The sequence below is a fragment of the Triticum urartu genome, chromosome 2A (assembly GCF_056163025.1).
Source record: "Triticum urartu cultivar PI428250 chromosome 2A, HENAU_Tu73, whole genome shotgun sequence".
In the NCBI taxonomy this organism is placed as follows: Eukaryota; Viridiplantae; Streptophyta; class Magnoliopsida; order Poales; family Poaceae; genus Triticum; species Triticum urartu.
The window spans coordinates 599,051,908-599,065,187 of NC_141874.1; the positions used below are offsets into that span (position 1 = coordinate 599,051,908).

The 13,280-nt window shown below is 43.3% G+C and overlaps 1 long non-coding RNA gene across 1 annotated transcript; it reads right to left on the minus strand.

The window, feature by feature from the left end:
* Positions 1–606: 606 nt before the first annotated feature.
* LOC125533735 (uncharacterized) lies at positions 607–4,231 on the minus strand. The gene is made up of 2 exons (XR_015615182.1): positions 3,861–4,231; positions 607–2,473 (listed from the first exon to the last, which is right to left on the minus strand). It is a non-coding gene; the product is annotated as an uncharacterized LOC125533735 (long non-coding RNA).
* Between the last annotated feature and the right edge of the window lie 9,049 nt (positions 4,232–13,280).

Genomic DNA, 13,280 nt, shown 5'->3' on the forward strand with positions numbered 1-13,280 from the left:
CATCACTTGCGGACCGAACCTGGATACCCCCCCCCCCCCCGCGTTGATCTCTCAATCCCGCTCTTTCCACAGCCCCGCGCCCGCCAACCGTAGCAAAAGGGATTCCTCGTGATCCCATAGGTATCATTTCCCCCAACAATTTGTTTTGATTATAAGCATAAGGAGAATTCAACATGGATTTCAAAGAGGAAATACAATCTATTATAGAACAAATATCATAATAAATTCCTTGAAATTCAAAAGACTGGGTTCATTGCTACTTAAAGTTTTGACCTCTCCAATCCCACTTTTATCAATTTTTGCATCAAGATCTAAAAACTCCGAATCATTGGGAAACCTTTTAAATAAAGTTGACTCATCTCCAGTCCCATCTTTATCAAGTTTAATACTGGAAAACAAAGATTCAATAGGTGGGACGCCCTCGATTCAATAGTACACTAATCATGCACGCAATGTGTACGATCAAGATCAAGGACTCACGGGAAGATATCACAACACAACTCTTGACACAAATTAAAATAATACAAGCTTTATATTACAAGCCAGGGGCCTCGAGGGCTCGAATACATGAGCTCGAATACAAACAAGTTAGCGGAAGCAACAATATCTGAGTACAAACATAAATTAAACAAGTCTGCCTTAAGAGGGCTAGCACAAAAGCAACAATGATCGAAAAGGCAAGGCCTCCTGCCTGGGATCCTTCTAACTACTCCAGGTCATTAGCGGCCATCACGTAGTAGTAGGCACCCTCGGGGTAGTAGTAGTCATCAGTGGTGCCGTCTAGCTCCTAAGCTCCACCATCTTGTTGCAACATCCGGAAAGAAAGGAAAAGGGAAAAAAGAGGAAGCAAAGCAACCATGAGTACTCATCCAAAGTACTCGCAAGCAAGGATCTACACTACATATGCATCGGTATCAATGAAGGGGTGGTATCTATGGACTAACTACAGAATGTCAGAATAAGAGGGCGAGAAGCTAGTCCTATCAAAGGCTAGCATCTTCTGGGAACCACCATCTTGCAGCAACAGAAGGGAGTAGAGTAGCATAAAGTAAGTAGTAGTACTGTTAACAACCTCGGCCAGAGATCCTTTCTCGACTCCCTATGAGAAAGCAATCCTAGAGCCATACTATCCATTTCTCATATCCATGTCTTATCTCAAGTATCCAGTTTTAGTTGTATTGATCGGGATACAACTCCAAGTGTCCGTTACCATAGGACAGGCTATCGATAGATGTTTTCTTCCCTACAGGGGTGCACCAACTTACCCACCACGCTCGAGTAACTCTGCCCAGACACAATTTCCTGGGTCATGCCTGGCCTCGGCCAAACAATACGCCGCAACCTCACCTAGACATAATAGAGAGGTCAAGCACGCCGGACTAAACCTATGCCCCAGGGGTCATGGGCCATCGCCCCGGGAACTCCTGCATGTTGCGAACGTGGCCGGTGAGCAGACCTAGATACCTCCTTCAAAAAGGCAGGTGCTTACCAGTCCAACCCGGCGCGCACCGCTCAGTCGCTGATGTCTATTAAGCTTCGGCTGATGCATACGACGCAGAACACCCATACAATGCGCACGTGATGGTTAGTGCTATCAGGCCAGAGGCCCCTCGAATCAAATATCCAAACAGATAGTGTGTTGGTAGTGCGGTCACGAGCCGAGACTCACGAAAGATGTGACCCCATCGCCCCGTCTCGAGTACTTGCAGCAAGGGCTAAGAATGCCCGGCCACGCCTCATAAGTATCTCGCGGGCACCTTCCAGGTCGACCCGACTCCACATCACTCGCTATTATGCTCGCGCGGGTAGCCCTCATGGCCGACCCGTCTTTAGTAACATGGTTCAGTGTAAAGTCATAGTAACCATAGTAACTGTGTGTCTAACACCAAGGCGAAAACCCTAGAAATCACCCCCGGTGAATTCCACTCGATGTAATCATCAAGGTGAACGTAAGAGGATCCACCCTCGAGGTTCACACTAGAGAGGTTGCACAACAGAGTCGTATCGGAAGTGGTTAAGGAGGAAATCACCCTCGATGACCACGACCGAATAGCTACACTACAGAGATCTCATCAGGAGTGATGTATGAGGTTCCACCCTCGACACTCGATGGTAACTCTGCAGAGTCGAGCAACAAAAGGGGAAAGTGATGTGATGTGAGATGTCGGGCTCTGGTCTTCGATGATGAAACAGGGGCAACAAGGACAAGGTGGGGGTCACTGATGGATCACTAACCAACCTATACTAAGCAGTTTAGGATAAGCAGGTAATGTACAATGAGAAGGTTACAAAAGCAGGCTATGCATCAGAATAGGAGCAGACAATAACAGTAGCAAAATCTAATGCAAGCATGTGAGAATGGAATGGGCGATATCGGGATGATCAAAGGGGGGCTTGCCTGGAAGCTCTGCTGAAAAGGAAGAAGTGTCGTCGTCGACGTAGTCGATCCCAGGGGTAGCATCGGTCTCGGGGTCTACCGAAGAGAAGAGGGGGAAGAAACAGTAAATACAGAGCAAACAATGCATCACAAGGCATAACATGGCAATATGCTGTGCCGGGGTGTGACCTAACGTATGGCTACACGATAAAGGTGAAGGGGGAAAACAACCGGGAATGTTTTCCCGGTTCCGAACCTGTGTCACACAGATGACCGGAGGGGAATGTTCCATGTTCGGCATGCTAGGGGCATGTGACAGGTAAACGGACTGCATATTCGGATTCATTGGATTTTTCTGACCAACTTTCATGTATAAAGTTTTCCGATCCGAGCTATGGTTTAATTTCTATGAATTTTCAAAGTTTTAACAATATTATGAAATTATTGGATTTAATATTAATTTGAAAAAAAGACTAAATAGCTATGTGCACACACAAAGTGTACACAACATAACAGTACAGAGGCTGGCAGTGGGCCATGTTGACTGCTGAGTCAGCAGTCAACAGTCAACTGTTGACCGGTCAAAAAGTTTGACTGTGGTCCACTTGTCATTGACCCAACTTAATTAATCAGATCTAATTAGTTAACCTAGTTAAATAGGGTAGTTAAACAGGGTTAATTAAGCTAAGTAATTAATTACTAACTAGTTAATTAGTTAATTAATTATTATTTTTATTTTTTTAAACATATCTTTTTTTAAGAAAAGGGGCTTGTGGGGCCCTTTGGCAGTGGCCCAGCCATGCCTTAGCGGGCGCTGGGCGAAGTGGGGCGGCCGGGTGCTGGCGCCCGCACCCGAGGGGCAAGAGGGCACCGGCGGAGCACTTGCCCGGCTCGGGCAACGGCCGGTGGCGGCGGCAGGGGCGAGCCCGAGCGGCGTGGCGCTTGCCGCGAGGCAGGGCGTGCCAGCGGGAGCGGCGGGGCTTGGCGCGATCCGGGGAGAGGCAGGGGCGCGGCGGCCAGCGCACGGGGAGGCAGCGGGTTGCGAGGGGAGCACGCGGGCATGCTCGCGGCAAGCGGCCGAAGCAGGTGGGCGGAGAGGCGCGGGCAGCGGGGACGCGGTCTGGTGCGGCGGTGGCGGCACAGGGGCGGAGTGGCGCGGCCGCAGTGGCGCAGGCAGGCGAGCGGGGCGGGTAGCGGCGCGAGGGCCGGCGGGTGCGAGGCGAGGCAAGCTGTGCAGCGGAGCAGAGCAGCAACAGGCGGCAGAGGAGGACGGCGGCGACGCAAGCGGCTGCGGGAGGAGACATGGGCGCGGGCGGCAACAGTGGGCGCCGGGCGCCGGGGTGGCGGAAGGCGATGGCGGGCGCAGCGGCGGCGGGACTACGCGGGCACGCGCGAGCTCCACGGAGCACGGCTCGGTGGTGGTGGCGACGGGCGATGATGGAACCAACGAGGAAACAGGTGGCAGGGGGACGAGGTGGCTCACCGGGAGGGGGGTCGGAGGTGAGCTCGGAACGGTCGGAAGGGGTCGAGTGGAGCCAAGCGAACAGCGATGCGCAGAGGCTAGAGTTGAAGAAGACGGGCGAAGGGGACGGCTCAGCGATGATCTGCGGTGGTTCCTGCTACGGCGAGGCCGAGGACGACGGCTTGCGTCCCTTGGGCATCCTCGCGGGGCTCGGGGACGACGCCGGCTGCGTGAACATTGACGGCGTGGTTACGGTGGTTTCGGGTGCGGGGTCCAGATCGAGGAGGGGAGCGAGGAGAAGGGAGCTAATGGATCTAGGGTTCAGGGAGGAAGCGAGAAGGATCAGGGGGTTCCTCTTATCCATCTGGGTGGAACTACAGTGGAGAGGGGGGGTCGGGTGCTGGCCATGGCTTTCAGCCTCTCTCTGTAGCTGGCGGGAGGTAAGGGAAAGGCCAGCCCCGGTGTGTTGGGCCGCACTGTGGTCAGCAGGCCGCAAGTGCACAGTAGGTTAGGTCTTTTGCTTTTTATGTTTTTTTTTCTGTTTTGTATTTTCTCTAGCTATCAAAAGATTTTAGCTTCAACTCAAACTTTGTCCATAATTACTTTGTAACATACCAGAGCTGCACAAAAAGTTCCAGGCCATTTGAAAATGTTTAAATGTTTATTTATTTTGAGAAGGCCAAAATATTTCCTAAAGGACCACTTTATAATTCCTTAGGGATTAATTGGTGGTTCAAAAATTGTTAGGTTCAACCTGACCGTGATCAGGGGGATTTATAGAATAAGGTGAACATTTTAGTTTTACTGAATGAAGAAAATAATTGATTTGACCTTATTTTAAAAAGGAAAAGGCTTTGATTTTTAGCAAGTGGAAATTTGGCTTAGTTAAGTTTCATATCATGGAATCACTAGGGGGAGATTACTGTAGCTTGACACTGGGGGTGTTACAATAGGAGTCACATCAATCACTTTAAGACCTTCATCTTTATTTTCACGGAAACTAGAAGAACATGTTTTTACAAACCAATCTCATTTAGCATGCATATTAGCGGTCCTTTATTTGCACTCATCAATGGAAATTCTCATAGCTTTAAGAGATTCATTAATATCATGCTTGGGTGGAATAGATCTAAGTTTTAAAGAATCTACATCAAGAGAAATTCTGTCCACGTTCCTAGTTAAATCATCAATCTTCAGCAATTTTTCTTCAATCAAAGCATTGAAATTATTTTGCGAACTCATAAATTATTTAACACTATTCTCAAAATTAGAGGGCATATTATTATAATTTCCATAAGAATTGTTGTAGGAATTAACATAATTACTAGGAAACAGCCTAGGATTAAAATAGCCTCTATACACGTTATTACCAAAATTGTTCCTACCAACAAAATTCACATCCATAGATTCATTATTATTTTCAATCAAATTAGACAAATGCATATCATTAGGATCAATAGAAGCACTCTTGCTAGCAAATAATTTCATAAGTCCATCCATATTTCCACTCAAAACATTAATCCCTTCAATCGCATGCACTTTTTTACTAGTGGAAGATCTTTCGGTATGCCATTGAGAATAATTAGTCATAATATCATCGGGGAGTTTAGTAGCTTCTCCTAAAATAATTTCCATAAAAGTACCTCCCGCGGCCGAATTTAAAAGATTTCTAGAAGCAAAATTCAATCCGGCATAAATTTTTTGTATAATCATCCTGAAATTCAAACCATGAGTAGGGCAATTTCGTATCATCAATTTCATCCTCTCCCAAGATTGTGCAACATGTTCATGATCAAGTTGGTTAAAATTCATAATATTGTTCCTAAGGGAGATGATTTTAGCGGGAGGAAAATACTTGGAAATAAAAGCATCTTTACACTTATTCCATGAATCAATACTATCTTTAGGCAAAGATGAAAACCAAGTTTTAGCACGATCTCGAAGTGAGAACGGAAATAGCTTCAATTTAACGATATCATTATCCACATGTTTTTTCTTTTGCATATCACACAACTCAACGAAATTATTAAGATGGGATGCATCATCTTCACTAGGAATGCCAGAAAATTGATCTTTCATTACAAGATTCAGCAAACCAGCATTAATTTCATAAGATTCCACACTAGTGGTGGGAGCAATCGGAGTGCTAATAAAATCATTGTTATTGGTGTTGGAAAAGTCACACGATGTGGTATTCTCTTGAGCCGTCATGATAAAGCAAGCAATCCAACACACGAGCACACAAAAAGCAAACGAAGAAGACGAACGGAAGAGGGGCGAAGAAAAGGCAAAGCTTTTGGAAAATCGTTTTAGAAGTGGGGGAGAGGAAAATGAGAGGAGAATGGCGAATAATGTAACGTAAGAGATGAGAGTTCATGATGGGTACTTGGTATGTCTTGACTTGGCGTAGATCTCCCCGGCAACGGCGCCAGAAATTCTTCTTGCTACTTCTTGAGCTTGCATTGGTTTTTCCCTTGAAGAGGAAAGGGTGATGCCGCAAAGTAGAGATAAGTATTTCCCTCAGTTTGAGAACCAAGTTATCAATCCAGTAGGAGACAACGCACAAATCACCTAATACCTGCACAAACAATCAAATAACTTGTACGTAACGTGATAAAGGGGTTGTCAATCCCTTCATGCTTACTTGCAAAAGTGCGATCTGATAGAGATAGATAAACGGTAAAGTAAATATTTTTGGTATTTTTGGTTTATAGATCGGAAAGTAAAAGATTGCAATATAGTAGATCAAAAACTTATGTGATGGAAAATAGACACGGGGGGCCATAGGTTTCACTAGAGGCTTCTCTCAAGATAGCAAATAATACGGTGGGTAAACAAATTACTGTCGAGCAATTGATAGAAAAGCGCAAAGTTGTGACGATATACAAGGCAATGATCATGAATATAGGAATCACATCTGTGTCAAGTAGACCAAAATGATTTTTCATCTACTACTATTACTCCACATATCGACCGCTATCCAGCATGCGTCTAGAGTATCAAGTTCATAAAGAACGGAGTAACGCATTAAGTAAGATGACATGATGTAGAGGAATTAACTCAAGCAACATGACAAAAACCCCATCTTTTTATCCATGATGGAAACAATACAATACGTGCCTTGCTACCCCTACTGTCACTGGGAAAGGACACCGCAAGATTGAACCCAAATCAATCTAGTTGGCCAAACCAAACCGATAGTTCGAAGAGCATTTCAACGATATCAAATCATGTATATAAGAATTCAGAGAAGATACAAATAATATTCTTAGATAAGCTGATCATAAATACACAATTCATCGGATCTCAGCAAACACACCGCAAAAAATTATTACATCGAATAGATATCTAAGAACATCAAGGAGAAAATGGTATTGAGAATCAAAGAGAGATAAGAAGCCATCTAGCTACTAGCTATGGACCCGTAGGTCTGTGGTAAACTACTCACGCTTCATCGGAAGGGCAATAGGGTTGATGTAGAAGCCCTCCGTGATCGAATCCCCCTCTGGCAGGGTGCCGGAAAAGGTCCCTAGATGGGATCTCACGAGTACAGAAGGTTGCGTCAGTGGAAAAGTGTTTTCGTGGCTCCCTCTGTTGGTTTGGGAATATCTGGGAATATATAGGCGAAAGGATTAGACCAGGAGAGTCATGGAGAGCCCACAATGGTGGGGGGCGCGCCCGACCCCCCCCCCCCCGGGAGCGCCCTCCGTCCTTGTGGCCGCCTCGTGGCTCCTCCGACTTCGTCTCCAAATCTCCTGGCTGTCTTCTGCTCCAAGAAAAATCATCGTGAAGGGTTCATTCTGTTTGGACTCCATTTGGTATTCCTTTTCTGTGAAACTCAAAAACAAGGAAAAAATAGAAACTGGCACTGGGCTCTAGGTTAATAGGTTAGTCCCAAAAATAATATAAAATAGCATATTAATGCATATAAAACATCCAAAATAGATAATATAATAGCATGGAACAATCAAAAATTATAGATACGTTGGAGACGTATCACATTATCATTACTCAATATATTATTGAATAGTTCTTCAGCTTGTTCCACAGTTCTTTCCCTGAAAACACAACCAGCACAACTATCTAGGTGGTCCCTAGAAGCATCAGTTAGTCCATTATAAAAGATATCAAATATTTCATTTTTTAGAGGATGATCAGGCAAAGCATTAAGTAATTGGAGAAGCCTCCCCAAGCTGGAGGGACATTCTCTTCTTTAGTTTGCACAAAGTTAAATATTTCCTGTAGAGCATCAATTACTTGCGACGTATCAGGATTAATTTCAGGTGATGGTGTCGCAAGCTTACTCAAAACAGAAGGTGAATCAAGTGAAGAGCTATATGGCAGTTCCTTGCCTCCCCTCGTCTTAGAGGCAACGGTCTTGATCCTGGTATCTTTCAGATTCTTCATAGTGATCAATAGATATAAATCTCAAGTGACTCAGCTAATAGAGCTATGCTCCCCAGCAACGGCCCAAAGAAGGTCTTGATAACCCCCAAGTATATGGGATCGCAACAGTTTTCGAGGGTAGAGTATTCAACCCAAATTTATTGATTCAACACAAGGGGAGCCAAAGAATATTCGTAAGTATTAGTAGTTGAGTTGTCAATTCAACCACACCTGAAAGACTTAATATCTGCAGCAAGGTGATCAGTAGGAAAGTATTATGATAGCAGCGGTAACAATGGCAATAGTAACAGTAGCAACGGCGAAAGTAACTTAGCAAAGATCAATATATGAAAAGCCCGTAGGCATTGGATCAACGATGGATAATTGTGTTGGATAATATTCATCATGTAGCAGTTATAACTTAGAGCGACACAGAACTAGCTCCAATTCATCAATGTATTGTAGGCATGTATTCCGTATATAGTCATACGTGCTTATGGAAAAGAACTCGCATGCCATCTTTCATCTTACCCTCCCGTGGTAGCAGGGTCCATAAGGAAACTAAGGGATATTAAGGCCTCCTTTTAATAGAGAACCGGAACAAAGCATTAGCACTTAGTGAATACATGAACTCTTCAAACTACGGTAATCACCGGAAAGAATCCTAATTATTATCACTATGGGGTATGCGGATCATAACACGTAATAGGTGCATATAACTTGCAAGATAGGATCAAGTACACACATATATTCATGAAAACATAATAGGTTCAGAGCCGAAATCATGGCACTCTGGCCCTAGTGATAAGCATTAAGCACTGCAAAGTCATAGCAACATCAATCTCAGAACATAGTGGATACTAGGCATCAAGCCCTAACATAACTAACTCGATTACATGATAGACCTCATCCAACCCATCGCCGTCGAGCAAGCCTATGAAGAAATTACCCACTCTCGGCGGTGAGCATCACGAAATTAGTGATGGAGGAAGGTTGATGATGATGACGGCGTCGCCTTCCACCCTTTGAAGCCCCAAACGGACTCCAGAGATTAGCCCTCCCGGTGAAGAACAGGGGGTGGCTGCGGCTTCATATCGTACAACGCAATGAATCCTGCTCTTTGATTTTTTTTTCTTGGCGAATAGGTACATATGGAGTCAGAGTTAGGGTTGTCGGAGGTCCAGGGGGCCCACAAGCTCATAGGGCGCGCCCCTTGAGCTTGTGGCTCCTGGGTGGCCCCCCTCTGGTATATTCTTCCGCCAATATTTTTATATATTCCACAAATATTCTCCGTAAATTTTCAGGTCAATCAGAGAACTTTAATTTTTGCGCAAAAACAACACCATGGCAATTCTGCCATAAACAACGTCAGTCCGGGTTAGTTTCATTCGAATCATGCAAATTATAGTCCAAAACAAGATAAAAAGTGTTTGGAAAAGTAGATACGATGGAGACGTATCAATCCGCAACTATGAAAGAAGAATTAAGACAAATCTAACCATAGCATGAAACATATGGATCCAAATCAGCCCGTTACGGAATAGCGCATAAACTAGGGTTTAATCTTCTATCACTCTAGCAACCCATCATCTAATAACTACTCCACAATGCCTTCCCTTAGGCCCAAAGATGGTGAAGTTTCATGTAATTGACATTCACACGAGACCACTAAAGGAAGCAACAACATACACATCATCAAAATATCAAACGAATGCCAAATTCACATGATTACTTATGACAAGACTTCTCCCGTGCCCTCAATAACAAAAGTAACTACTCACAAACCATATTTATGCTCAAGATAAGAGGGGTATTTAATAGCATCAAGGATCTAAACATATAATCTTCCACCAAATAAACCAACTGGCATCAACTACTAGATGTAATCATCACTATTAGAACGTCTTATCTATTTCATTTCTTTCGTTCATGTGCATATCATTTTCATGGTCTAGCAAATGTTGTTCTAACGGATCAGTAGGAGGTACAACAATAGAAGCAAGACCAATAATTTCATCCTTACTAGGCAATTCTTTATCATGAGGTTGTCTATGGAACTTAGAGAAATTAAATTCATGAGATACATCACCAAAGTTAAGACTGACAATTTCTTTAGTGCATTCAATCTTAGCATTAACTGTATTCAAGAAAGGTCTACCAAATATAATGGGACAAAAATCATCTCATAGAGAACCAAGAACTAGGAAATCATTAGGGTATTTTATTTTTCAACACGAGACTTTAGCATCTCTAAAAATCCCAAGCGATGAAATAGTATCTGTATTCGCAAGCTTAAAAGTAACATCAATATCTTCTATCTCAACAGGTGCAATGTCTTCATAATCTCTTGATATAAGGTAAATGGAATAGCACTCACACTAGCACCCAAATCACATAAGCCATGATAATGATGATCTTCTATTTTAACTAAAACAGTAGGCATGTGAACAACAGGCTTATACTTATCTTTAGGATCAGGTTTAGCAATTCTAGTAGCTTCGTCACAAAAGTAAGTAACATGCCCATCAATATTATCGACCAAGAGATCCTTAACTATGGCAACATTAGGTTAAGATTTAATTTCTTCAGAGGGTCTAGGCGCTCTAATATTACTTTTGTTGACCACAGTTGAAACTTTAGCATGTTCCTTTGTCCTAACAGGAAAATGTGGTTTCTCAGTATAAGCAGTAGGCACAACTGGATCAACATTGTAAATGGTAGTTTCATCTTTAACTATTATGGGTTCCTCAATATTTTCTTTAACAGTGGGGTGATATTTAAACCACTTATCCTTAGGGAGATCAACATGAGTAGCAAATAATTCACAAAAGGAGGCTACTATATATCTCAGAGTCAAGTCCATATTTAGTGCTAAACTTATGAAGAGCATCGGTATCCATAAAAGATTTAACACGATCAAACTTAAGTATTATACCTGAATCTTTACCTTTGTCGAGTTCCCAATCTTTAGAGTTGAGTTGCGTTTAATTCTTTTTAGAAGATCCCATATGAATTCAATAGTTTTCTTCATAAAGGAACTAGTAGAAGAAGAATCAAGCATGGTTTGATCATCATGAGAAAGCCGAGCATAAAAATTCTGTAAGATAATTTCTCTTGAGAGCATGATTGGGGCATGTATACATCATGTACTTAAGCATCCCCCATGCTTGAGCAATTCTTTCTCCCTCATGAGGCCAAAAATTATATATATAATTCCAATAACGATGAACCAGATGCATTGGATAAAACTATTGATGAAATTCCAATTTCAACTGGTTCCAATCCCAACCTCCAATATCATCACATAGCCTATACCATGTCAATGTCGTTTCCTTTAAATATAAATTGAAAACCTTCTTCTTAACTTCATCTCCGGGTAGACCTACAAGCATAAATAATCCCAAACTTCATCCATATAGATTAGGTGCATATCAGGATGTATTGTTCTATCTCCTGCATAAGGATTAGCTAACAGTTTCTCTATCATACCCGAAGGAATATCCTAATAAATATTTTTAGTAGGTGCAGTAGGTTTTGTGCTTCTAGCCGAGGTGAAGATACCCTGAGCAAACTCCTCAAAGGATTATTTTCCATAATAACAAGTGACAGTAAATTTCAGCACGTAAATATAAATGTTTCCTTACCAAATTCCACTCACCAAAGGCGCTTCACTCCCTGACAACAGCGCCAGAAAAGAGTCTTTATGAACCATGAGTATAGGGTTCAATCGTAGTTCTTTCAATAAGTAAGAGTGCCAAATCCAACGAGGATCAGAAGGAAATGACAAGCGGTTTTCAGCAAGGTATTTTCTGCAAGCACTGAATTTTTTAGTAACAGATAATTTGATAGCAAGGTAATTTGTAACGAGCAATAAGTAGTAATGGTAAAAAAGGTGCAGCAAGGTAGGCCAATCCTTTTTGTAGTAAGGGACAGTCCGGGGGGTCTCCTATAATAAGCAAAGCGTTCTTGAGGACACATGGGAATTTCATCTAGTCACGTTCATCATGTTTGTTTGATTCGCGTCCGTTACTTTGATAATTTGATATGTGGGTGAACCAGTGCTTGGGTGTTGTTCTTACTTGAACAAGCCTCCCACTTATGATTACCCCCTCTCCCAAGTATTCACAACTACGAAGGAAGAGTTAAGATAAATCGAACCATGTCATGAAACATATGGATCCAAATCAGCCCCTTACGGAATAACGCATAAACTAGGGTTTGAGCTTCTGTCACTCTAGCAACCCTCATGTAATAACTAATCCAAAATGCCTTCCCTTAGGTCCAAAGATGGTGAAGTGTCATGTATACGACGTTCACACGACACCACTAAAGGAAGCAACAACATACACATCATCAAAATATCAAACGAATACCAAATTCACATGATTACTTATGACAAGACTTCTTCCATGTCCTCAAGAACAAAAGTAACTAATCACAAATCATATTCATGCTCAAGATCATAGGGGTATTGAATAGCATCAAGGATCTGAACATATAATCTTCCACCAAATAAACCAACTAGCATCAACTATGAGATGTAATCAACACTACTAGCAACCCACAGGTACCAATCTATGGTTTTGAGACAAAGATTAAATACAAGAGATGAACTAAGGTTTGAGATGAGATGGTGCTGGTGAATATGTTGATGAAGATTGGTCCTCCCACGGTGAGAGGATCCTTGGTGATGACAATGGCTTCGATTTCTCCCTCCCGGAGGGAAGTTTCCCCGGCAGAATCTCTTCGCCGGAGAGCAAAAGTGCTCCTGCCCAGATTCCGCCTCGAGACGGCGGTGCTTCGTCCTGAAACCTTCCTTATAATTTTTTCTAGGTAAAATGGCACCATACAGGAGAATATGGGCCCCGGAGGCCTGTCAGGGCGCCACAAGCTCGGGGAGCGTGCCCCTAGGCTTGTGGCTGCCTGGTGGGCCCCCCTTGAGGGAGTCCTGGATTAGGGGGTCCCGGGGTATCCGGGCTGTCAGACATTGGCCGGACTGATGGGCCGTGAAGATACAAGATAGAAGGCCTTCCCCCGTGTCTGGATGGGACTCTC